Raw genomic sequence first — 27,257 nt, forward strand, 5'->3', positions numbered from 1 at the left:
GTATGTAATTGGGTGTGTACAGGCATACTTCATTTTGTTGCATGTCACTTTACTGATCTTCTCAGATACTGCACTTTTTACAAATGGAAGGTTTGTTGTAACCTTGTATTGAGCAAGTCTATTGGCACTATTTTTCAAACAGCATGTGCTTACTTCATGTCTCTGTGTAATTGTTATTTTGGTAATTGTCACATTATTTCAACCTTTTTCTTATTATTATATCTATTATGGTTATCTGTGATCAGTATTCTTTGATGTTACAGTTATAATTGTTTTTGGAAACGATGAACCATGTCCATATAAAATGGCAAATTTAATCAATAAATATTATGTGTGTTCTGACTCTGTCACCAACCACCCATTCTCCTGTCTCTCTCCATCTCCTCAGATTTCCCTATTCTCTGAGACACAATGAACAATAGTGAAGTTAAGCCAATTAATAACCCTACAATGGCTTCTAAGTGTTCGAGTGAAAGACGGAGTCTCACATCTCTCATTTTAAATCAAAAGCTAGAAATGATTAAACTTACCGAGGAAGACATGTCAAAAGCTGAGGCAGGCATAAAGTTAAACCTCCTGCACCAAACAGCCAAGTTGTGAATAAAAGGAAAAGTTCTTCAAGGAAATTAAAACTGCTACTCCAGTGAGCACACAAATGATAAAAAAGCAAAGCACACATTGCTGATACGGAGAAAGTTTGAGTGGTCTGGATAGAAGATCAAACCAGCCACAACATTCCCTTAAGCCAAAATCTAATCCAGAGCAAGGCCCTAACTCTCTTCAGTTTTAATTCTATGAAGGCTGAGAGAGGTGAGTAAGCTGCAGAAGAAAAGTTGGAAGCTAGCAGAGGTTGGCTCACAAGATTTAAGGAAAGAATCTCTCTCCACAACATAAAAGTGCAAGGTGAAGCAGCAAGTGCTAACTTGGAAGCCGTAGAAAGTTTTTCAGAGAAGATCTAGTGAAGATAATCGATGAAAGTGGCTACCTGAAACAAGATTTTCAGTGTAGATAAAACAGACTTATATTAGAAGATGCCATCTAGGACTTTCATAGCAAGAGAGGAAAAGTCAGTGCCTGGCTTTGATGATTCTTGTGTTGGGGCTAATGCAGCTGCTTATTTTTAGTTGAAGTCATTATTCATTTACCACCCTAAGAATCCAAAATCTACTCTGCCTGTGCTCTAGAAATGGGACAACAAAACCTGGATGAAAGCACATCTGTTTACAACATAGCTTGCTAAATACTTTTTTATACCCACTGTTGAGACTTACTTCTCAGAAAAAGAGATTTCTTGCAAAACAGTACTGCTTATTGACCATATATCTGGTCACCCAAGAACTCGGATGGAGATGTACAAGGATATTAATGTTGTTTTTATGCCTGCTAACACAAAATTACTCTTTGATCCATTCTTCAGCCCATGGATCAAATGGTAATTTTGACAATGAAGTTATTATTTAAGAAATACATCTCATAAGGCTACATAGATAGTAATTCCTCTGATAAATCCAGAAAAAAGTAAATCGAAAACCTCCTGGAATGCATTCAACATTCTAGTTGCCATTAAGAGCATTCATGATTCATGGGAGGGGATCAAACTATCCACATAAGCAGGAGTTTAAAATATGTCGATTCCAACTTTTATGGGTGACTTTGAGGAGTTCAAGACTTCAGTGGAGGGGATAGGTGTTCCAAATAATGAGAGAACTAGAATTAGAAAGGGAGCATGAAGATGTGACTGAATTGCTACAATATCATGATTAAACTCAAATGAATAAAAAGTTGCTTCTTGTGGATGAGCAAAGAAAGTGGTTTCTTGAGATAGAATTTACTCCTCGTGAAGATGCTATGAACATTATTGAAATGACAACAAAGGATTTAGAATGGTACATAAACCTAGTTGATAAAGGAGTGGCAGGTTTTAAGAGCATTGACTCCAGCTTTGAAAGTAGTTCTACTGTGGGTAAAATGTAATCAAATAGCACTGCATGAGAAATCTTTTGTGAAAGAAAGAATCAATCAATGTGGCAGACTTCATTGTCTTATTTTAAGAAATTGCCACAGTCACCCCACCTTTTAGCAACCACTGCCCTGATCAGCCATGAAGTATTTTTTAAAGAATTTTAGACATAATGCCATTGCACACTTATTAGACTACAGTATAGTGTAAGTATAAGTTTTGTATCTACTAGGAAGCCAAAAAAAATGTGTCACATGCAAGTATTGAATATTTGCTTTACTGACTGGTTGGAACCAAACTCGCAGTATTTCCAAGGTGTGCCTGGATTTAGAGTACAGAGCAGAGCATTAAGTATAGAAAACAGAATGCCCTTTTTTTTTTTTTTTTTTTTTTGAGACAGAGTCTTGCTTGGTCACCCAGGCTGGAGTGCAGTGATGCAATCTTGGCACATTGCAACCTCTGCCTCCTGAGTTCAAGTGATTCTCCTGCCTCAGCCTCCCGAGTAGCTGGGACTACAGGCATGCACCACCACACCAGGCTAATTTTTGCATTTTTAGTAGAGGCAAGGTTTCAGCATGTTGTCCAATCTGGTCTCGACCTCCTGACCTCAAATGATCCACCCACCTAGGCCTCCCAAAGTGCTGTGATTACAGGTGTGAGCCACCACACCTGGCCAGAATGTCTTAATGGAAACTTGCTCTCTGTTAATGTGATGCCTGTTGCCCCCATTACCCTGTGTTCAACAGAGGAACAAAACACTTTGCCAAAGACTTTGGAAATCCTCCTACTTAAGGGTTTTCTCTAAAATGCAGAGACTCTAAATGACTTACTCAAGCCTGCCTGTCTTCACTTTGAGTTTCAATATATGTAATATACATAAACATATATATAAATATATATAAAACATACAACAAATATAGAAAATGACACAAGACTCCCAAGTATGCAAAGGCCAAACGGAGCCGATATTAGCATTCCATTGTATTTCTCCAAAACTCTTTTTTATTTTTTGTTACAAATTGAAGCTATGTCTTTCTTCCCACTCTTTCTTGCCCTGCCCCCACCTATGTGTAGGTACCAGAACTCTAAAGTTGGTGATTATCATTATTGTGCATATTTTTGTACTTTTACTAAATTTATATGTATCTATAAATAAGATACAGTATTGATTACTGCTTCTCTATAATGTACATAAATGATGTCACAGCATATATATTCTTTGTACCTAAACTGGATTTTTGGCACCTTTTCACACCATGTATTGATTTAAAGTGTACAATTAAATCAACATTACCCATAAACATCTTGATAGAGTCAAGTAAAGAGATCTCATGGTATATTAACAAAAATGTGAGGATTGTTATCAGAATCACTCTTAGAATTCATACCTCTGTATGGCAGTGGTCAGTAAACTATTTCTATAAAGAGCCAGATAGTAAAAATGTTCTGCTCTGAAGGATATATGGTTTCCATGGAAACTACTTGATCTATTTCAAATAAAAAAAGCAGGCATAGATAATATGTAAGTGAATGGGCATGGCTGTGTTCCTACAAAACTTTATTTATAAGAGCAGGCTATGGGCTGTTCTCGAAGTTTGCCAACCTCTGGTACATGGCAGTGAGAGAGGAGGGAGGGACCTGGCTGTGCCATCTTGCTGTCTATAAAACTCTGGGGTTGGTAGGGCTGATCTAAGGGATCAACTTCCTCCTTGATGCTCCAAATGCATCCCTTATGAAGTGCTTCTCAGAGAAAGATAAACCCTCATTAGTGAGGAACACTGTTGGGTCCAATTTATAAGGGGAATGTAAAATTAAATAATTTAAACCTGAAGGTGTTGGAACTTTAAACTATTTTGAGCCCTGAAAGGAATGTAGCTATGTGGCCTGAGTCGCATAGCAGTTAACTGCAACTTTAGCTTTTTCTTGTAAATAATTAGGAAAGACCAAATAGTGCCAAAGATAAGACCCCTGGAGATCATGAACCCCCTATTATAGAATGTCACAACAATCTTCCTTGAGCTACAGCAAGCTGTAACCAATTAAATCATTATAATAGATGTACTGACCTTGCATGGAGGATATTTTAACCCTTATAAACTCTGCTTCTGCCTATATAAATGAAACCTTAACTTACCTGCTTTGGGGCACTGACTTTATTCCTTTGGAGTCTGTGTTTCCTGAGTGGCTATTCTCAGGTTTTTGCTCAGATAAACTCTATACATAATCATAGTTTCTAAATTTAAGGTTGACAGAAACTCTGTACGTGGCTAGCACCTAGTACCAAGAGGCAGGTGGAGCAATGACGTGTTACCATGGAAAGAACACTTAGCTGGCAGTCAGGGGACATGGGTTTGGTTCTCAGTTTACCACTGTCATCTTTGTCATCTATCTGGTCTCAGGCAAGACACATTCTCTCTGGGCCTCAGTTTCCCTCCTGAAAAATTACTGTGTTGGGCTACATTATTTCTGAGTTTCCTTACAGTGTCCAGATCTCATGATATTTGGCATGGTATAAATAAATAGAATATAGTGAAAATCCTCAAGGAGAACAGATGATTTATTTAAATTTCATTAGCTTCCTTTCCCTGCCTACTAGTCGGTATGAATATGGCTATGAAAGCAGACATCAGGAAGTGACTAGAAAGATGGAGCAGGAATTAAAGGAATCAAGGAGAGAAGAGGTGCTTAGTGTTAAGAGTACCACTATGGATGAAAATTCTGACTTTAGATATAAAGGCAGCTTATATAAAATTATAAGCTACAGCAGAATTGTTCCATATTGGCCCAGAAAGGAGAAACAAATGCTGTAAGAAGGACTTAGGTTCAGCTCAAGCAAAAGAGATTCTTTCAAGAAATTCTAGATTTCTAAAAATGCAGCAGCTATTATAGGAGCATCTTATTCATAGATATGTGCACAAAAAAAAAAAAAGACTGACCACTTAAAGTAATATAAAAGGGTTGAATGAGAAGCTGGACAAGAATCCTGAGACTGAATCTCCTTCTAGACCCAATATTTTATAACTATATCAACATAAGCTGGACTTGAGTACTTAGAGCTTCCTTCTGAAAATGCCCATTGAATTTTTAGAAATATGTAGCTGTTACAAATTATCTCAGACAAGGAAGATTTTTAAAATATTTATGTTTTTCTTCAGTACCTAGTACAATGCCACATTGTACTAATGGCACATAGTAGGTGCTTATTAAACATTTGTTAAGTAAATGAAAATTTATATAATACTGCAAAGGGAAGCATATTAAATGGTTTACGTTTTCCTGGTCAAACTTGAGCTAGCTTCCCCTGCTTTTCTCTTCTAAACATCTCCACAGGGTCATCCAATTAGTGTTTGAATTGAGTGGCCATGCGAGCCTAAGAGCAAACGCTTGCATTCCAAGACATGGGGAGGGCTAGGAAAAGGCAGACCATCTAGTAAGGTTTGGTTGGCCACAGCCGCACGTGGTCCGTTGTTAACTTGGCAGCATTCTCGTGTGCTGCAGGATGAGGTGAACACTGGCAATTAACGCAATCACCTTCTCTGTAGCAGCAGCAGGATTCTCTGGAAGTTATAGCAGTCAAGAGGAGAGCGCAGCTTGAGACTCAGACCTGGGATGCCAAGGTAGAGGCGTAGGGGAGTCTGTTCTGCCTCCAGCTTCAATAAACTCTGGCTTTGGAAACAAGATCCATAGCAGAGAATGACCAAACGGGAAAGAAACCCATTCTTTTCCCACTCAGAGTAGAATGGGGATGTGTCTCTGTGTTGGGGGGGTCAAAAATATAAAATAGTGATGCTGCTGCTTCTTCCAAGTGCATTCAGCTACATGATTCATTTGATCCTGCTGTAAGGTGAACCAACAGAATAACCTGGAGCTTCAGACTCCTAATTTCAGACCCCTAACCCATGCCAATAATAAATCTGAGATTCATTTCATTTTGTCTCATGTTTCCACAGCCAGATAAAATAAATCCCCTCTCAGAAGCACCTGGACCTGAGAGGCCATCACCCAGGTGTGCAGCTTTGGAAACTAGAAAAGAGTATGATGATTATCATTCTGTTTTCTATAGATGAAAAAGATGAGCAAATGAGGATCAGAATCCTGCCAAGTCTAAAGCCAGTGCCTCCATGGAAACCTAATTTCTACTTAATAGCACTAAATGATTAAATTAGACCCTTTGACACTGCTTCTTAGCAAGACATGATAGCTGGGTGCTTTGTTTTATGATTCTAGTTGTTGAATATGATTAAGAGAAGATTCTCTGAGCTCTCTTTCAACCTTGAGAGAACTTTAAAATGTTTTTTTTATTACACCGGCAATGCTGGAAGATAACATATGCTACATTTATTGATCAACTTCTCCAAGTGCTGGGGTTATACTTGGCACTTGCTAGATGATTACCTTATATTTGCTGTTAATAATTGCACCCTAGGAACTAATTTAACTTCTCATTCCTCCCCAATGTAGTATTTCACCTTATCCTTTAGTTCAAGGGAAAGTTGGTGAATCTTAGTCACCGTAAATGAGATAAAAGGTAATTTGTCAGATTAAATCCCTGAGCTGAAAATTAAACAGTGAGAACACTGTACAAGGTTTTTATGATTCTCAGTCCTTGAGGTGTTCACAGAGACATAAATTTAGGTTTCAAAATTGGAGTCATTCCCCGAGGAAGGGACTGGGTTTGGCCTGAGAGGGAGGATCTTGAGGCATGGGAAGTGATGACATCGGGCTGAGTTTTTCAAAGGAAACTTTAGAAATGAGGAGGACTTTTAGAAAGTGAGAGAAAGTGCACGTGGCCTGCATAGGGTCCTGAGAAGATACAGGTTAGCTCACATTCATCTGGGAGGAGGGGGAGATGTAGAGGTGGAGGCATGGGGCTGCTCACATCCCTTCAAGGAGAAACCCTAGGAAACATTACAATAATGACTCAGCCCTACCTGATCTGGACACCCCACCCTCATCCCCTCCCTATCACTCTGCCCTTTGCCTGCCCCTCCCACCCATGCTGCCCAGGCTCTTCCTTGACTTTCCCTGCATGTTTCTGCCCCAGGGCAGTTGTATTTGCTGTTCCTTCTGCCTGGAATGCTGCCCTCTCACTCCCCAGGTGATCACCTGGCTCACTCCCTCACTCCTTCAGGCCTTTCCTCAAAGGTCTCCACTTGATGAGAATTTCCCAGACCACCCTGTTTAAAATAGGAATCCCCTGCCTCCTGACCTGCCCACTCTTCTTGAAGGCTCTTTTTTCCCATAGCACTGATCACTTTCTAACATATCATATACTTTACCCTTTTATTCTGTCTCCCTGTCACTCCTGAATACAAGCTCCCTGTGAGTGGTGATTGTTGCCTGTTTTGGTCACTGCTGTGTTCCCAGTGCCAAGAACAGTCCCAGGGTACATAGTTGAATGAATGAAAGAGAGAAAACAAAAGTCCAACTCAGGGAAAGAAAATAAGAGAAACCCCAAGCAGGATGGAAGAGATGAGTTGCAAGGATAAAAAGAGAACTCCAAAAGCTGAGATTTTGGGAGACGTACATAAAGAATAGAGCAAGATAAATTGCTCCTGACATCCCTGCTGTCTGGCTTGGCATGGGGGCTCATCACCTGACGTCCTGCCCTTTAAAATGATCTGCTCACACCTTATAGGTTCTGTTCTGCCTGAAATAGTTACAGCGACTCAGCACAGAGGGGTGGGAGCAAATTATTCTCTAGGCTATATCAGCTGTGGCCAGAGCTGGGTTATCTGGAGGGGGCTTGGCTGTGGCTGACTGAGGCTGGAGCAGGCCTGGGTGGGCAATCTTGGCATGCTGTCCTCTCCACAGTGCTGCCACACATCTGGTAGGAATAGAAGGAAACATGTCACCAGAGCTCATCCCTCCTTATACCAAACCACAGATTGATCTAAAATTTCCATTCGATTAAACAGTAGAGAAAGAAGAATAACCACATGCATAAAACTCTACTATCCCCTGAGATTCCTCTAAAATGAGAAAAAAATATAGACTTTCAGAAAAAGAGAAGAATCTAAAAGGGCAACAAAGATGAAATAAGAGATAATAGTAAATAAGAGATGTTAATTTATTTTGGCAAGGGTGGGAGACAATGGAGGAATTGGCATATTTCATCAGTTCTAAAACATGCATCCTTTTAACATTTTAATGTTTCTGAAATCAGAATGGCTCTTACAATTGGTGGTATCTTACAGTTGTAATTGGCAGCATTTTTCCTTCTAAATTATTTATTAGATAATGAATAATGTATTCTATAATTGACTGCATCTTAGATGAAATAAAATATGGTAACAGCACAGGAAATCTGAATGCTGAAAGTTCACAGAGGGCCATGCCAATGAGAGGACGCCAAGCTCCCTTGTAGAATTCCAGAAGGGGCAGAAGATTTGTCTGCACCATGTGCTATGAGGGTTGGGGTGAAGAGTTGGGCCAAAAAGGGATTGGTTGAAAGTTGGTAGAAGGAACCACAGACTCCCCCAGATCCCTGCCACTTTCCACACTGATGCAGCTAGCTAACTACCCTTCTCTTCCCCTTATCCCCTGGATCCAGATAAAATACAGGAGGTTCAATTAAATTTGAATTTCATATTATAAATAATTGCTTGGGACATGTTTATGCTAAAAATATTCTTTGGCCACCTGACATTCAGATTTCAATGGGCAGCCTCTATTTTGTTTTTGTTTTGATGTGGAGGAATTGAATCAGACATGTTCTAAACAAGCTCCGTGGAAACCTAGCAAGAGGCACCGGACTGAGCACAAACAGTTTAAATAAAGACCTATTGAATGATGACAGACTCAGCCACATTTTATTTGTTGTTGTTGTTGTTGTTTTTTTTGAGATGGAGTCTCGCTCTGTCACCCAGGCTGGAGTGCAGGGGCGTGATCTGGGCTCACTGCAACCTCTGCCTCCAGGGCTCAAGCAATTCTCCTTCCTCAGCCCCCCGAGTAGCTAATATTACAGGCGTCCACCACTGCACATCGTTAATTTTTGTATTTTTAGTAGAGATGGGGTTTCGCCATGTTGGCCAGTCTGGTCTTGAACTCCTGACTTTAGGTGATCCGCCCGCCTTGGCCTCCCAAAGTGATGGGATTACAGGCATGAGACACTGCACCCGACCACTCAGCCACATGTTGTAGTTCAGCTTTGAGAGCAGAGGGTCAGATTCACACCCTCACTCCCATCACCACCATCCAAGGCAAGAAGGTTGGGAGCTCTTGTGTGGGGACCCTGACTTTGGAAGATCCCCTAGTGAAGCAGCTAGTCCCCTGCCCACCCAATCATCCTACAGAGAAGCCCACCATTCAACAAGTTCTCTCTCCCTGCTCCCCGTGAACATATGGAACTCTCACGCAGATTTCTGCCCCACTCTGAAAATGGGCAGACAACAAAACACCACTAGACGTTCAAAGGAAGCCTGCAATTTGGGAAACAGTAAGAGACAATAAAACAGAAAAAGAACTGGCCGGGCGCAGTGGCTCAAGCCTGTAATCCCAGCACTTTGGGAGGCCGAGGTGGACGGATCACGAGGTCAGGAAATCGAGACCATCCTGGCTAACACGGTGAAACCCCGTCCCTACTAAAAAAATACAAAAAATTAGCCAGGCGTGGTGGCAGGTGCCTGTAGTCCCAGCTACTCGGGAGGCTGAGGCAGGAGAAAGGCGTGAACCTGGGAGGCGGAGCTGGCAGTGAGCCGCGATAGCGCCACTGCACTCCAGCCTGGGTGACAGAGCGAGACTTCCTCTAAAAAAAAAAAAAAAAAAAGAACTTACAAGACAGAAAGACAAAAATATGAGAACAGGGATGGTAGGGAAGCCTAAAAGATAACTAGCATGTTAGAGAGAAGAAATGGTATTGGATTTATGAAAGAATATCATCCTGTCTTTAAGAGGGAACAAAAAATAAGAAATTCTTTAAAAATATAATCATCAGGATTTTAAAAAAGCAATTAGGCCCGGTGCAGTGGCTCACGCCTGTAATCCCAGCACTTTGGGAGGCCCAGGCGGGTGGATCACCTGAGGTCAGGAGTTCGAGACGAGACTGACCAATATGGTGAAACCCCGTCTCTACGAAAAATACAAAAATTAGCTGGGCATGGTGGTGGGCCCCTGTAGTCCCAGCTACTTGGGAGGCTGAGACTGGAGAATTGCTTGAACCCGGGAGGCAGAGGTTGTAGTAAGCCGAGATCGCGTCACTGTACTCCAGCCTGAGCAACAAAGCGAGACTCTGTCTCAAAAAAAATAGAAGGGTAAAGGTAAAGATTGTGAAATCTCCCAGAAAATAAAATAAATAGGCATACAGATGAAAAATTGGAATAAAAAATATATAATATTGGGAGGATCCAAGAAGTGTTCAACTAACAGGAGGCCTAGAAAGAGAAGAAAAATCAGGAGGAAACAAAATTATCAAAGAATGTAAGAATATTATCTGGAACCAATAAATGTGTGTTCCTGGACTGATAGGGCCCACAAAATGCACAAAACCAAGAATGGAAATAGTGCTAAGTCAGACGCATTGGCATCACCACCAGAACCCTGGTGATGAAGATTGCTAAAGAACTGGGGGTTGAGGTTAAATGCACACCCAAGTTATGGTTTGGGAGCAGGTGAGCACCACATTTCAGGAATGACATTACCTTCTGAGATGGGAATCTCAGTGATAGTCCAAGATCCCAAGGGGGTGGGAAAGGATTTGTGAGGGGTGCATGGAATAAGTTAGGCTGGAATCACTTCTGAGCAGCTATCTACACAGCCTTCACTCAAGTGAACAACGCACTTCACTTGGCTCTCATGTTGTGCAGTTAGCCTCTTCTAAGAGAACTCACTGTTACCATGCACGTTGGAGATTCTGGATTCAACATCTGATTATGCTAAATGACAGAGAAAATGAGCAAGATTTCATGACTCTGAAGCATTCGAAGTACTCAAGATATTTACAAATAAGCACATTGTAATTAACCATAATTAACTGAAAGCAATAATTGAAATTGGGAAATCTCATGCAAAAATCTAGATTTCTGGCTGATTTCAAAGCACATGTAGATTTGAAAACATAAGGCTCATCTTCTTGAGACAATTGGCTGGAGCTTAATAGTTGCCTCCTGCAAATTAGGCTTGCTGTTCCCATTGGCCAGAGTCTCTATCACTCCCTATTTCCCCAAGTCTTGTGTCAATTGTCCATTGCCATTTGTCACTGAATGGACATTTTTTTTTATTGTAATAGAGTTAAGTGGAAAATGAACTTTTTCCTTAACATGGTCAGCATCACTCAGACTCATCACCAGCCTAATTCTTTTGGGCATTTGAATTGCTATCCTGCTTTAGCAAGCCACAGCATGACATCCCACTAGCATTGTGTCTAACTACACTTAAAAACTGCACCATGAAGACAATTTCTTTAATTTCTTTTTCTTTTTTTTTTTTTTTTTTTTTTTTTTTTTTTAAGACGGAGTCTTGCTCTTGTCCTCCAGGCTAGAGTGCAATGGTGCAATTTCGGCTCACTGCAACCTCTGCCTCCTGGATTCAAGTGATTCTCCTGTCTCAGCCTCCCGAGTAGCTGGGATTACAGGCACCTGCCACCATGCCCAACTAATTTTTGTATTTTTAGTAGAGATGGGGTTTCACCCTGTTGGCCAGGCTGGTCTCAAACTCCTGACCTCAGGTGATCCACCCACCTCGGCCTCCCAAAGTGCCTGGATTACAGGAGTGAGCCACCATGCCCGACCAACACTTTCATTTAAAGATAAGCCCTTGGTAGGAACCAGGGATGGAAGTGCTTTTAATAACTAACCACTTAATTATTCTGGATCTCAGTTTCCTTCTGCAAGAGAGAGCTTGTGATGCTTAGTTGCTAAGGTGCAGCTAACGTAGTAAGAAAAAATATGGCCAGTGGAGAAAGTAATATTTCCATTATCAAAACTAAATTCCCATTTAATGACTTTTCTCTTATTTACCCCAGCTCAAACATGAAAGCCCCCATTATGGACACTGTATTTCACAATATTTCCCTGGTTTATCCTTTCTATATCTTTTCAATTTAGAAACATTAAAAAAGAGAGAAAAAATAAGTTATGATTTGGCATTTTAGAGAGATTAAAGATTGCAGACAATTCTAACACTTTAATACAGAGACCTTTCACAAGCTTAATTGAGGATGGCTCTAAAAATTAAGGAGAAAAATATAAAAGTAACGTGTTGTTATCAGTAAAAGCTGCCAACAATTTATCAAGAGTTTGACGTGGCTGTGTTTCAGTTGTCCTTGACTAGAAGTGGAGATGCTCTGAAACTCTCCTATTAGTTTAGTGCAAAAGTAATTGTGGTTTTTGCCATTTGGCAAAAACCACAATTACTTTTGCACCAACCTAATATAATTGGTATGTCCTTAATTATGGGGTGAAAAAAAGGCCAAAATCATTTTATATATTGCCTCAGCTTACCTCATGTGGGTTATTTCAGGCAGAGGAATCCAAAGCCCAGGGGAATGAAACAATATGGCTACCTGACGAAATTTGCTTTGTTCAAGGTGCTAGAGCAGGTATGAACCTTGAGGAGGGAGGTGGCACAGATGAAGGGTTGAGGCATAAATTTTGCTGAACTATTCATGTAGATGGTATAGCATGTTATACTAGATGTGTTCACACTCCAGGAATATGCGGTTATTTAGAAGAAATGCTTCCTATCTTCTTTGTTATATGCCTCTTTATTAATATCAGTAATGATAAGCACCTTTTATTTGAGTACTACAAGTGCCTCTCACTGCATTAGGTGTTTTTATAGATCATCTCTGATCTTCAGAACTACTTTACTAAGTGGATAATTACCCAGGATTAACCCAATCATCCATCCAACCTACACATGTGTTTTGAACTCTGCCTTTATGCCAGGGCCTTTGTACCCAGCACGGGAACTGCAGTTGTGAATAAAACAGTCAAGATCCCTATGTTCATAAAACATATATTCTGGGAAAGAGTACCCTATAATTAACTGCAATATAAAATGTAAGAAATTAATAAGCACCATGAAGAAAATGAAGACAAGGAGATAGGAAGATATGATAAAGAATGTGGGTGACTACTATATATGTATATTTGTTTACAAACTCTAATGAGTGCCACCACCATATAATACAAGGAACCTATTGATGAATATGCAATGAGAGTAAACTTAATTTTGGCTTGGGTGGGGTGTCAAAAAAGACCTGTGTAAGTAAGTGGCATTTAAGCTGAGACTTGAGTTAGTCAGGTAGGGTGTTAGGTAAGGTGGGGGTGGGAGGTGGGTTGTAAGTAAGAGGAATAGCATGGGCAAATGTCTTGATGTAGAAAAGAACTTGACTTATTGGAGGTGCTAAACTAAAGCCACAGCAAGGAGAGTAACTCATGGAGTGGGACAAGGTGAGGTAGAGAAGAGAATGGCACAGGTCAAACGCTCATGAAGTTCAGTGTCATATCTAAGGAAATGGGTTGTTACAGGTTAATAGAGCCCTAAGAACCCAAAGATAAGTGATCAATATTAGGTTAGAATCCAGATATATCAAACTATGTGCCCCATCTATTCAAGTAGCTCTTTCTAGTACACATGCTGTCTCTGTACCAAGAGGCAGTTGAGAAAACACACACACACACACACACACACACACACACACACACTCCTAAACTGGGAATACCAGTTCAGAAGCAGATCCCTGCAGTTTGGCTGCATATGTTTTTGGATAAAGATGACCTGGCAGTGCCTGGCCCATGTTCCTTCAGTACTAAAGTTCAGACCAACAGCTGTGTGTCTCAGTAAGGAGCTGGACCATGCAAGCCAAAACTAGGCTGGAAGCACTTAACACCTGAACTCCTGGGCTGCTGGCAAGCCAGATGATAAAGGAATAAACAGAGTCATTGTACCTCATTCTTGGCCTTTAAATCATCCGAGAGCCTTCATCATTTTTGTCGAGTTATTTTAATTGCTCTCATTTGCAGAAGCAAATTAGGTGTAGCATTGTTCTCAGGATGCTGTTCAGATTGATGCCAGGAAGGAACAAAATGAGCAAAAAAAAAAAAAGAAAAGAAAGAAAACCTCTTTCCAAACAAAAGCCCAGCCAATCTCTGTGAGGGAAATTGATTTGTAAACCTTGTCAAGGTAGTTTCGAAGGCAAATCTATTCGGGGCATCATGGGGTTTGTAATCAAGGTCAGAAGAAATAGTTCAATTAGTACATGTGTCTAACACCAATAAAAGATTTTCTTGCATTAGAACTCTCAAAGAGAATGACCTTACCACTGTGTAGTCTCCATGAACTCAGAATCAAAGAGAGGATTGTTTCTTATAACAATGCTATTGAAAGTTTGTTAGATTAAAACTTATCTAACACATGCTGAATAAAATGGTGATTGGGGAAGTAATTTTGAGAATGCAGGCAACCCACACACTTCTCTCAGGTTATCTGGATAATTTATTTATGTTTTCTCCTCACCAATTTGGGTTGTTCTGATTAATTTACTGCTTAATGACCTGACCACAGGAAGGTGAACAGGGAAAGGAAGATTTGATCCAATTCAACACATTTTTAATGAATGCATATTTAGACCAACTACAGAACAAAGAGATACATTCTATAGCAGGGTTAAGGAAGAGACAGACACTTTCTGAGAGCCCAGAATGTACGGTTGAGCTATAAACTTGCTCAGACCCTCAATGCCATTCTCAAGGACTCACACAGGCATATGAGGCATCCCTTGGGAGGAAATATGATGGATTCCCAAAGAAGTTTCAATTGGTAAGTATTTTGTGCTGTCATCTAGGGACCATTAACATAATTCCAAAATTTCAACACTTGAAAATACAATCTAGGTTCTTGTTGATTTGGAAGCTCAGTAAAATCACAGTCCTTTGTGTCTAGGTTTTGAAACTATTTTCTACCTTTTGTGTATATTTTACAAACTATTTTCTTAAGCTACTTGTAAGCCATTATTTGTGTGGGTCCTGCCCGTGAGGATTCCTCTGCGTCGTCAGCAATGATGTTTTTTCAGAATTTGGTACCAGGACCTCCTATATCACAGCCACTTGGCAAGCTTGTTAGAATGTATATTTTAAGACTTCCCAAAAACCCACTGAATCATAGTACTTGAGGAAGACACCTAGGCACCTGCATTTTACTCATCTGAACATGGTGATGTGCCTACAAGTTTGAGGACAACTTATCTAGAGTTAAAACATTACACAAATGCTGAACTTGAATAATATTGCTTATTATCTTCATGAAACTTAAAAAAAAGACTTTAAGCAAAGCTTCTTAGGAAATTACAATGCAATTATGAGAGGTGAGTAAAAACCTGAAGGTAAATACATCAGGGAAGAAAGAATGCTTATCTTGCCAAAACTCCTGGCAAAGCCCAACAGTTTTCTAAGGTCTTAGAAATAATATTGGCTTCTGAAGATAAATCAGTTTATGAAATAAGAAATGTTGTCATCCCATTATGATGTGCCAGTAGATCGGGTTTGGGTTCAGGAGCAGCTCCTTTCCCTATGCATGTCATTTTTACTCTATTTTTCCCCAAGGCCTTGGGTTGGCTGGCTGTCTTTACAAGGTTAGATAGTAAAAGTAAGAAAAATCTACTGGATTCCCTAGACCAATATATCCAATAGAAATTTGTGCAAAGATGGAAATATCATCCATCCTCATTATTTATGGATTCCAAATTTGCAAATTTGCCCAGTCGCTAAAATTTATTTGTCAAATTTATTTCTCCAATGTCAATAGTCACAGGGCTTTTGTGATCATTCATGGATGAATTTGAGTGAAAAATGTGAGTTACCAGATATGTACATTCCAAGCTGAGATTGAACAAGGCTTCATTCTGTCTTCTTGTTTTCAGCTCTTTACTCTATCTGATTTTGGGTCTCTTTAGTGCCATGTTGTTCATATTTTTGCACTCTTTTTTGGTGATTTCACTATTTAAATGGTGCCCAAGTATAGTGCTAAAGTGCTGTCTAATGTTCCTAAGCACAAGAAAGCTGTGTTGTGCCTTATGGAGAAAATAAGTGGATTAGATCAGATTCATCCAGGCATGAGTTATAGGGCTGTTGGCCATGAGTTCAATGTCAATGAATCAATAATATATATATATATATATATATATATATATATATATATCTATATATTAAATAAGGTGTTTTAAACAGAAATACATAACACAAGGTTATATAATGAATGCTTGATGAAAACTTTATGACCATAGGCTCACAGGAACCTCACTCAGTACTTCTGCTAGGAGGGAATGTTCAGTATTCATTAATGCAGTGCTCATGGTGACTTTATAGAATATAACTATCATGAATAATGAGAATTGACTGTATTCCATTCTGAGGATGCTAGCCACTCATGACTATTGAGCACTTAAAATGTAGCTAGCACAATGAAGAAGGTAAATTTTTAGTTACATGTTAGTAAAATTTAAGTAAATTAAAATACAATTTTGCAATTACAGTAGCCACATGTGGCCAGTGGTTATTTTATGTGCAATGCAGCTGTAGACTCTGCAAGCCCCTGTTCTCATGAGGTGCATATATTAGTCTAGTGTTGTTGAATAACTAACTACCATGTGTCAACGAAGAGTGAAACTGTAAAATATTTGAAAAGATTTATTCTGAGCCAAATATCAGTGACCATGGTCCATGACTTAGCCCTCGGGAGGTCCGGAGAACATGTGCCCAAGGTGTTGGTGTGCAGCTTGGTTTTATATATCTTAGGGAGACATGAGACATCAATCAATCAATTTGAGAAATACATTGGTTTCGTCCAGAAAGGCGGGACAACTGAAAGTGGGGTGGTGGGCAAGGTGGGGTCTTCCAGGCTAAAAGTAAATTTAAGCGTTTTCTGGTTGACGGTTGAATTTCTCTAAAGATCTGGTATCAAACAGAAAAAAATGTGTAGATTAAGATAAGAGGCTGTGGAGACCAAAGTATAATCATGCAAACAAAGCTTTTAGCTAGCAGGCTTCAGGGAGAATAGGTTGCAAAATATTTCTTATCAGACTTAAAGTCTATGTTGATGTTAATGCTGAAGAGGTATAATGAGGTATGTTCGACCCCCACTTTCCAGCATGGCCTGAAACAGACTCTCAGGTTAAATTTTAAGAGGCCTGGCTGAGGAGGAAGTCCATTCAGATGGCTGGGGGTCCTTAGAATTTTATTTTTGGTTTCTACATGTGCTTAATGGCTTAAAATAACACAGATTTATTTTCTCAGTCTCTCTGGATCAGGAGTCTGGGCATGGATTTGCTGAGTCCTCTGCTTTAAGGTCTCAGACTGCAAGCCAGGTATTAGCCAGGGCTGTAGCCTCATCTCAAGACTGAACTGGGAAAGGATCCACTTCCAGCCTCATGTGGAGGTTTGCTGAATTCAGTTCCTTGTGGTTATAGTGAAACCGCCTTTGCAAACATGATAACTAAGAAATTACGACAGTGAAAGATATCAGACCTAACCAACTTCATCTTGCTTCTAGCCTCTAAAATGTCCTTGTCCATTCCTGGATGTAGGCTGAACTAGGCTTGGGAAGGAATTTAGTTTATAGTTTAAATAATAACCCTTCCCAAAAGCTAAACTGTTAATTGTAAAATTAATGAAAGCCCACCGGCCACCAAGTTAGAATGAGAGGAGCTGGAATTCTAAATATTACCAGCCGTTTTTCCAGAAGTCATAAAATTTGCAACTTTGCCAATTATCTTAAAGGTAACATCAGTGTTGTGAACCTAAAGTGGGCCTTTTGAGATGCCTCTTCAAATTTTTGCATTTCTAACAACTGGATGGCCTCACCTGGACCTGCCAACCAGTTCTGTGGCCCCCACCCAGGAATTGACTCAACATAAAAGAACAGCTTCAACTCCCTATGATTTCATTCCAGAGCCAACCAATCAGCACTCCCAATTCACTGGCCCCCTACCCACCAAATTATCCTTGAAAACTCTGATCCCTGAGTTTTCAGGGAGACTGATTTGAGTAATAATAAAACTCCTGTCTCCTGCACAGCCATCTCTGCACAAATTATTCTTTCTCTATTGCAATTTCCCTGTCTTGATAAATCGGCTCTGTGTAGGCAGTGGGCAAGGTGAACCCATTGGGCATTTACAGTAGGACTGAGGGGACTTTTTTTACTTTCTTTTTTTTTTTGGCTAACTGTTGGCTACAGACTGCCTCCCTAAGTTCCTTTCCTAAGTTTTTTGCCATGTGAACCTACCCAACATTGCCACTTTCCACATCATAGCCATCAGGAAAAAGAATCAGCTCCCAAGAAGAGTATGTTATCCGAAAGATCACCAGGATAGCTGAATAGTAGAAGTGTTACCAGTGGTCCTCGCTCCCAGAGCTCCCAAGATAGTGGCGGGCTGCTTCTAAGATGGTGGCAAGCCTCCTGTTCTCTGACCTGGGGTTCTTGGCCTCATGGATTCCAAGGCATGGAATCTTGGGCCATGCAGTGAGTGTTATAGCTCTATTAGAAGCCGTGGGTCACAGAAGAGAACCGTGGAACCCAGTGACTAGTGTTCATCTCGATTAGGATGAACCCTGGCACTTAGCTGTGCAGGAACAATGGCAAGCCTTTAGCCCAATTGGGAGTGGCAATGGGCGCCTCACTGGATCAGGAGCACAGCGGACACCCTGCCGGATCCAGAGGGATGGAAGTCAGCCGCGGGTCTGCAACGGCCGCAAACAGCAGTGGTGGATGGTGAGCGAAAGCTCAACTTGAGCCATAACAAACACAGACCAGAAGAGAGTGCAGTTGCAAGATTTAATAGAGTGAAAACAGAGCTCCCATACAAAGGGAGGGGACAAAAGAGCGTAGCCATTGCTGGCTCCAATGCCTGGGTTTATATCCCAATCATTGTCCCTCCCGCTGTGCTCTCAGGCGATAGATGATTGGCTATTTTTTTTACCTCCTGTTTTTGCCTAATTAGCATTTTAGTGAGCTCTCTTTACTACCTGATTGGTTGGGTGTGAACTAAGTTGCAAGCCCCGTGTTTAAAGGTGGATGTGGTTACCTTCTCAGCTACGCTTAGGGATTCTTAGTTGGCCTATGAAATCCAGCTAATCCTGTCTCTCAGAAGGGAGAGCTTCATCTGTGATAGCAGTTTACAAACCTGGAAGAGACAGTCTCTGGAGTTCACCAGAGACTGACGTTATTCGGCCTTACAGGGTCTGTATTACATAATAGAGTCATACGTATTTAGCAGGTTTGAGGAAAGGTGTACGTATTTATGAGGGGGATTGAACACGTGCACGATGGTAAACATACATGTAATGTACATCCCATGTTCACACTGGGGCAGGGTTTTAGCATTAAGATGAGACAGAATTTGGCTCTTTACATCAAAAGGTAAATATAAAGTCTAGGATACAAAGACAGTTTGTGCAGTCTCTGCTGAAACTGGCTTGAGGTCTACAGTTGCTTATCAGGAGAGAGTGTTTGTAAGGCCAGTCCTCCTTCTAATCAGAGTTTTAGTGATCTGGGTTGTAAACCAGAGTTAGAAGGGTCTGATAGCTCCATTGTTAGGGAGTTTAGCAAGAGTGTGATTCTCTTGTAGCTCTAGGAATTTAGGAAGTTGCCATTCATGCCAACCAAGCCCTAAACCCTCTATCTGTAGGTATCTTTTGATTCTGTAACCTTAGGGTCTATCCTAGTTGATAAAGGGGTGTTTATTTTGGTCTCTCAGATCACAAGCATTATAATCTTACATAAAATCATCATGGAATTTACATTTCATCACCTTCTCAGCATTCTGTTGCTTAGAAGCAAGTTACAGGCCTGTATACACTTCTGGAGAGGAGATTACATGGGGTGTGAATACCAAGAGGTAGGTATCATGGGGCTTCCTGAGAGACTGTCCTCCCCAGACATCCCCATGATCTTCTCTTGGGCAAGTCTTTCTACCTCATTGTGCCCGAGTTTCTGAATGTGTAAAACGAGGATAATACATATTTTATAGGATTATCATGAAACCACATCCAGAGGGTTGACAAGAATTGCATACTGGGTTTTGGACAGAAATATAGTTATAGTTAAGCATTAATCAGGCTGCACTTTGGCCTCATCCCTTGTTGCTAAAGGTCACTTAACACTAGATTCTGAACATTTGCATACCCATCGTTCCTATAGATAGGATTTTTGACATTGGGGTCAAAAACTATTTAAGAGTTGATTCGCATCCCCATTGTTTCTATTCACAGGATCTCTCACACTAGAAAGGCTTTTGCTTAAGGATCCCTTAGGATGTTTTGCAGATCTCTTATTCCAGCAACCAATTTGAAGACCTTCCACAGAGGAACAGGATCAGCATGAGAATATGGCTTTTTCATCTCCAGGTTCCATGACTCTGTACTCTTTGACGAATCAATAACCTCCATGTTTTGGCCCATTCTAAACCTTAAAAACCCTGAGTCCAAATTCCTTAGAGAGATAGATTTAAAGTTTTCTCTTATCTCCTTGTTAGGTGACCCTACAATTAAATCTTTCTCTGCTGTAACCTGGTGTCTTGGCATATTGAATTGCTGTGTGCTGCACTGTGCAATTAAACAATTATGCTTACCACCATATGAATTAAATGACCTAAATCAGGGATTAAATGGCATTGCCTGATCTATGACAGAATAAGAATAATTGTTATACTACTGGTATTATTATTTAACGTAACAGTGATCTTCATTCCAACCTAGTGGTTGCAAATGGAACAATCTTCATTTTACCACAGAGAAATTGAAGCCCCCACTAGTCATATATTTTTCTGATCCTGTGGCTTCAGGGCACGCAAGGCAACTGTCAGTTTTCTTGGTTCAGTTGGGCCCACAAAGATTAGGATTTCACAGCAAACAAGGCAGGCACAACATAACACATTTATTTTAACACTATAGTCTCCAATGAAATAGGACTCTAAGGTCATCCCAAACTTGTTTTACTTTATTATATAGATATACATATGTGTGTGTGTGTGTGTGTGTGTGTTTGTATATGTGTGTATGTATATATATATATATACATACACACACACACGTATGATTTATCATCTATATTATATATAGTTATATAGAGAAAACACACATATATCGTCAAATATGTATCTATATTTAGTGAGATATAATTTACATACTATAAAATGCATCTAAAGTGTACAATTCAATGACTTTTAGTATATTCATTCAATTGTTGTAGGACTTTCTCCTTAGTTCAGCTAAAAATGGGGTCCTTGCCACACAACCATGAAATATCAGGCTCACAGATACTTCGAAGGGTGAAAAAAATGGAATTTGTTGGGCAAAAAGGAAAAAGAAGGGGAAACAGGGACTCTCAGCAGAGCAAGAGTCTTACTAGTATAGGCTTCCTGCTTCACAGATTGAATCTCAGGTACCAACCAGGAAGAGGAGGAGCCAGGCTCCTCCCCTCTGCAAATGGTGTGGACTTCCATGGCTCCACCACAGTGTGCATTCCTCCCACTGTGCATGTTGGTTGAAGTTTCTCTGGGGACCCCTTCCCACCTGGCTGTCTCATTCCCTCCTGTAAAGAAGTGCATCTAACTTCCATTAGAATAAGGACAAGGATGAGGATGAAGACTGATCCTTAACTGTTTCCTGCTGACGGGGAAGGGCTGTTTTGGGGAAATGGCAGTCAGAGCTCCCTCAGAGGCCTATCTCAGGGTCCCTGGCAAAAGGGACCATCACCAGAGGCTCCAGTTGCATGACCGTTTGGAGTTTGATGGCTTGAAGGCAAGAAAAGACAAACTGGGTTATTAGAAAATGTATCAGAATGAAACAAGGGGAGGGGTGAGGAAAGTTTAAAAATCCTGAGACCTTTTACTGGTTTTCACAGAGAGAGGGAGGCCAAAAATCTGACTGGTAAAAAACTTTACCCTTTTGACAGCATGTTGAGTTTCTGGGTTCTCTTCTTCTGGGTTTCTGAGCCCAATCCTAAGCCAACCAGTTTAAGCTTTGGGAAACTAACTCTTTCCAGTTTAGAGGATGCATCTGAGGGAAGTGTCCCATAGTATGAAGACATAATTACCTATCTGTGAAGAGAAGACAGAGAAGGAGAGAGGGAAAAAAGAAGGCATTTTTTTCAAAGGAGTCCCAGGGCTTCAGGATGCATTTGAAAGGGGTACAGACTGAAGATGAATGGCTACCCATCTAGAAAGAGGAGAGCAGGCATCTCTGATTCCCTTCTTCTTCTAGCAGATACCCAGGGTACCTAAGGGAGAGAAGGAAGAGCATCTGTTTCCCTCTTCTGTCCTTACATCCCCAAGTCCTGGCAACCTTGGCAAGTGCCACCATGGGTGTTAAAATGGCTTTCACCCATGTTAACAGGGCAGGTAGGGAGGTGGGAATTATTCACTCTTACCCATGTACACCCTGTGTACCCTGCTGTCAGTAGCCTTGAATTACCTAGACCTCATTTATGCCCATGGATACTAGCATGGCTTTTATCCATGAAATGGGAAGCTTGGCTTAATTGGCAGGAATAGCCATACTCACCCATCCTGTGCCTTTTAACATTCATCATCATCTGCCTCTGGATCCTTCAGATCCAGCTTTCTTTCCTAGGGCTTTGACTGGAAGCATAGAATTGAGTTTGGGACAAAAATATGTCTCAAGGGGTGGGGTTGTATGAACTCATTATCATAGCCAAATGCTGAGGTGAAACTGTGGAACTGAGTCATCCTCCAACAAGGGAGAGAAAAGGATGTCTTGTGACACATAAAGATAACTGGTAGCTATAGTTATGCTTGCTAGGATTTAGGTGCATTGTGTTTGGCTTTTGTTAGCTCCCTTGGTCTTACTTTTCCAAAAGGAATCCTCCAAGTGATGGGCATTGTATTTATTCCCATAGCCTGGCAGGATTTGCAGGATAATTGCTCAGAACTAGAATATTGATCCAGATTTTCACATTACCCATCCTTCTTTTTCTTTCTGAGCTGTACTGAGAGATTGCTGATTGGTTCACAGAAACAAACAGGGTTAGTATAAAAATGTAGTCAAAAACATAAAAACAACTAATGAGTTTAGAATTTAATGACAAACTTATGGCAAGTTTTGAAACATAATTTCAATCTCTCCAGTCCTCATTTTTTAAAAAAAAAATCATGATAAGACTGAGTTGTTTGCAAAATAGATTTTATTCTTATACTTGGCCTGATTATTTGCAGAAAATGCAGCCAGAATAACTATTCCTACATAAGCCTTTTGGATTGGCTTTGATGGAACTTTGTTCCATAAGGAATCACAAATAAAACCTCTTTTTTTTTTTTTTTTTTGAGACGGAGTCTCACTCTGTCACCCAGACTGGAGTACAGTGGTGCAATCTTGGCTCACTGCAAGCTCCACCTCCCAGGTTCATGCCATTCTCCTGCCTCAGCCTCCTGAGTAGCTGGGACTACAGGTGCCCACCACCATGCCTGGCTAATTTTTTGTATTTTTTAGTAGAGACAGGGTTTCACTGTGTTAGCCAAGATGGTCTTGATCTCCTGACGTTGTGATCTGCCAAGCTTGGACTCCCAAAGTGCTGGGATTACAGGCGTGAGCCACCATGCCCAGCCCAATAAAACCTGTTAAAGCTGAGCCCAGCCATGGGTTTTTATCCTCAAATACCTGTGAGTTGGATGAGCCTCTCCTCTTAACATCCCAAGATGAACTTGGAGCTCCTAGGTCTGTTAGAAAGTGACATTCTGTATTTACCACAGGTCAGGAACCCTGTAAAGGACTGCATAGGCAAGAGTATGAGGCCAATTTGTTTTTCCCCAAGGGCCTTTTATTGGCTCTGCAACTTGAGCTTGACTCATTAAAGGGAAGAATACATTTCCAGTCAAAGCCTTGGTAAAATAACCAGTTTCTCCAATTGTGTCCTGTTGCAAAACAAAAATGGATTCTTATTGCACTGATGCAAAGAACCACATGGCCATAAGTTAAGAATACTCACAGATAATTTCCAAATTCTAGAGGAACCAGGCAGACAGAAATAAACATGCTCTAAATTTTGTTCATAGGAGTAAACCTTACTTAGTTATTAAAGGCTGTAAATAGTTCAAAATATGTTTCCATGACTCTGAAAACAAAACAAGGATCAGCAATATTCCAAGCAAAAGTTAAAAAGATTATTTCAGTTTTCTGAGTTCAATACATTTAGTTCTTGTTTTGCTTGATATTCATGAACATATCAGCTCTTCTTAAGTCCTGTACATTTTTCCTTTATTCTGATGTTACAATCTCCAAAGTTATCAGAAACTTGTATTTGAGAACACCTGTCAAAGTTCTGTAGCTTATCATAAACCATCCTTTAAAAAGGATTAAAACAAGGAATAAAATGTCTGTGAATACCAAAATGTCCAGGGTAGTTACAGTTAGAAACACCATTGACAAAGAAGTTTGGTTATCTCCGTGGTTTTCAATAACTTAACATAACAACTTAAACTATGACTGATAGCACATTATTAGACATTAGAATTTTTTAAATGCTATAAAATTTTGAAACATATATTAGTATTATTCACCAAAATATAATCTAATGAGGATTGAACACCATTTTGGCAATCCCATGTACCTAAACATATCACCTAATCCTGTTTACCTCTCTTTTCTAGACAGTCCAGGGCTCTTCTGGAGCCTCTGAAAATCCAGGTGTCAAGAAAGAAAATTTTGAAACTGAAGTTTGACTTGGGGAAGCCTGTTACATATGTTAGAGGATTAAAACACTTGATGTTATGAAATAGAATTCCACAGCACCATAAATTATTTATTTTGCCAAATGATGACTCAGAATTTTAAAGAAGCAAAAATCTTTACTTATTAAGAGAGAAGACTTAGCTTTCCAAACAATTCATCTCCTATCATCTCTTCCTTTGCCTGGGCAGTCTATTCTTAAGGCAAATGAAAATCTTTCACTATCCTTTACTATTACATGAAAATCTTGTATAATGGAGAGAAATCCAAAATTTCACCCTTACATTAGTCTACCATTGTCAAACCCAGTTGTTAAATGAAACCTTATAGACAACTCTATGTAATCTTAACCAATCTGACCATAAGGTAACATTCTTACAAACCTTTTATAACCCTTTACAAATTTTGCTAAAGAGCAGATTAGTGCCTTAAGAAAACCTTGTTGTGTTTTTATTTCAATGCTCAATTTACAAAAAAACTATGTAATAACCTTTTGAATTCCACACAGTGTTCACACACAGAATTTCTTTTCCAAGCTTAAGTTTTAGAAACCTTTCACCACTTGTTTGAACCTTCAGCTTTATCCTAATTTAAAACAATCATTTAACCCTAGGCAAATATTTACATTTCCATGCCTTCTTATAACCTTTTACTAAAAAACACATTTTACTGTTCTCACAGACCTCGCATGTAAATCTATTTCCAGTAGTTTCAATTACATGTTATAATGGTAACTTTTAGCAATTTTTAACTTTAATGTAAAACCTGGTAAGTTGTTTTAATTGAGTGCTAAATGCAGCAAGGCTTGACTCCTTCCAGCATAATTAAGGGTGTAATTAGTTCCATATGGTCCCCAGGCCTTATCAACTGTGGGACAGACAAGTTAAATAGTTCTCAAAACTTAAAAGGCAGAACATAACTTTAAAACACTTGCCAAGCCATGCATCTGACCTGCATAATTTAGTCCACCTATTTACATTTTGATGGTATCTGCACTTTCCCATTAATTTTTAAGGCTGTTTTTATATCTCAAAGATTGAAGTCACGTGAACTGAAAGGTACCACAACTTTTATCTTCCTTTTAAAATATATTTGATCCAAGTGCTTATCTTCCGTTAGGCCAAATTAATTAGAGCTCTTTTTACAGACACCATACACATAACACATATATACCTACACAAACAGATGGGAAAACCCACTCCCTAGGTGGAGGCCTTTAAGAGACAGGGCTAGGAAAACATGCAGACATTAAACGAGAAAGGACTCATTCCCTAAGGCAGAATTGCTAAACAAAGCCTTGCCATGGGGTCACAGGCCACACCACCAAGAGGTAAAACAAGACGGAGGCCTGCAATGAAGTCTGCTACAAACCATACAGATATGCAAAGCACATAAGATTGGCTACAGCTTAAGACCAGCCTCATAAATCCTTTTTCACAATTAAAAATTTACAGAGGATATAAACAGTAATCCTTATCATTCCTAGCCTAGTATAACTTCTTCCAAAAGGAACAAAAACATTTAAAAGTTAACTGCTGATGGGGTGGAGAAGAAAAAAGGATGCCTGGGGTAAAAACCTCTTATTATGCAACTAGTTCCTCCACCAGAGAGAAAAGCTTAATTGCTGTGGGACAGAGTGGGCCTCCCTGGCTGGGGGATGGGGAGACTCCACGGCTATGTGGCAGGGAATGCCAGCCAGCTGTGTGGGGTGCCTTGAGGCCAGGCAGCTGCTGTGGCTCATTCCTGCCCTGTGTGGCCATTGTACCCCGTGCACACAGCGACAGACATAGCCATGCACCCCAGCCAGTAGGGAAGAAGGAGAAGGGAGCAGGGAGCTGCCCCACCCAACCATCCCTTGCACATGCCTGTGGCTGTTGGGGTGGGTGTGAACCTCTTCCAGTATTGTAAAAGAAAAAATAAGTGTCATTACTGTCCCGAAAAAAAAAGAATGCCTTAAGACCAAAATGCTCAGAAAGCAACAGTGAGAAGTTCACCCCTTCTCAATCCCCACATTGGGCACCAAAGCTATTGTTGGACATTCTCCTTAGTTCAGCTAAAAACAGGGTCCTTGTCACATGACGATGAAATGTCAGGCTCACAGACAATTTGAAGAGTAAGAAAAATGTAATTTATTGGGCAAAAAGGAAAAAAAGCAAAACAGGGACTTTCAGGAGAGCAAGAGTCCTGCTGTTATAGGCTCCCCACCTCACAGACTGAATCCCAGGTACCATCCAGGAAGAGAAGGGGCCAGGTTCCTCATCCCTGCAAATGACATGAACTTCCTGAGGCCCTACCCCAGTGTGCACTCCTCCCAGTGTGCAGGCTGGTCAAAGGTTCTCTCGTGACCCCTTTAGTCTTACAATTAGGTAATTATTACCACTTTCTAATTCAGAATGTTTTCTTCACCCATAGAAAACACTCCATAACAAATACCAGTCACTCTCAGACCCTGGCAAACACGAATCTATTTATGGTATCTATGAAATTGCATATTTTGTATATTTTATATGAATGGAGTCATATAATATGTGGCCTCTTGCGTTTTACTTATTTTACTTAAAATAGTTTTTTCACGGTCCATCCATGTTATAGCCTGTGTGAGTACCTCAATATATTTT

The 27,257-nt window shown here is 40.2% G+C and overlaps 1 long non-coding RNA gene across 1 annotated transcript in view; it reads right to left on the reverse strand.

The window, feature by feature from the left end:
- LOC116466290 (uncharacterized) overlaps window positions 1-21,995 on the reverse strand; it is a 63,640-nt gene extending 41,645 nt beyond the window's left edge. Inside the window, exon 1 of the long non-coding RNA XR_004247486.1 lies at window positions 21,556-21,995. This is a non-coding gene — a long non-coding RNA (uncharacterized LOC116466290). The remainder of the gene's footprint in view (window positions 1-21,555) is intronic.
- Window positions 21,996-27,257: the final 5,262 nt, after the last annotated feature.

Source organism: Hylobates moloch, unplaced genomic scaffold (genome assembly GCF_009828535.3).
Source record: "Hylobates moloch isolate HMO894 unplaced genomic scaffold, HMol_V3 SCAFFOLD_4, whole genome shotgun sequence".
NCBI classification, from domain to species: domain Eukaryota; kingdom Metazoa; phylum Chordata; class Mammalia; order Primates; family Hylobatidae; genus Hylobates; species Hylobates moloch.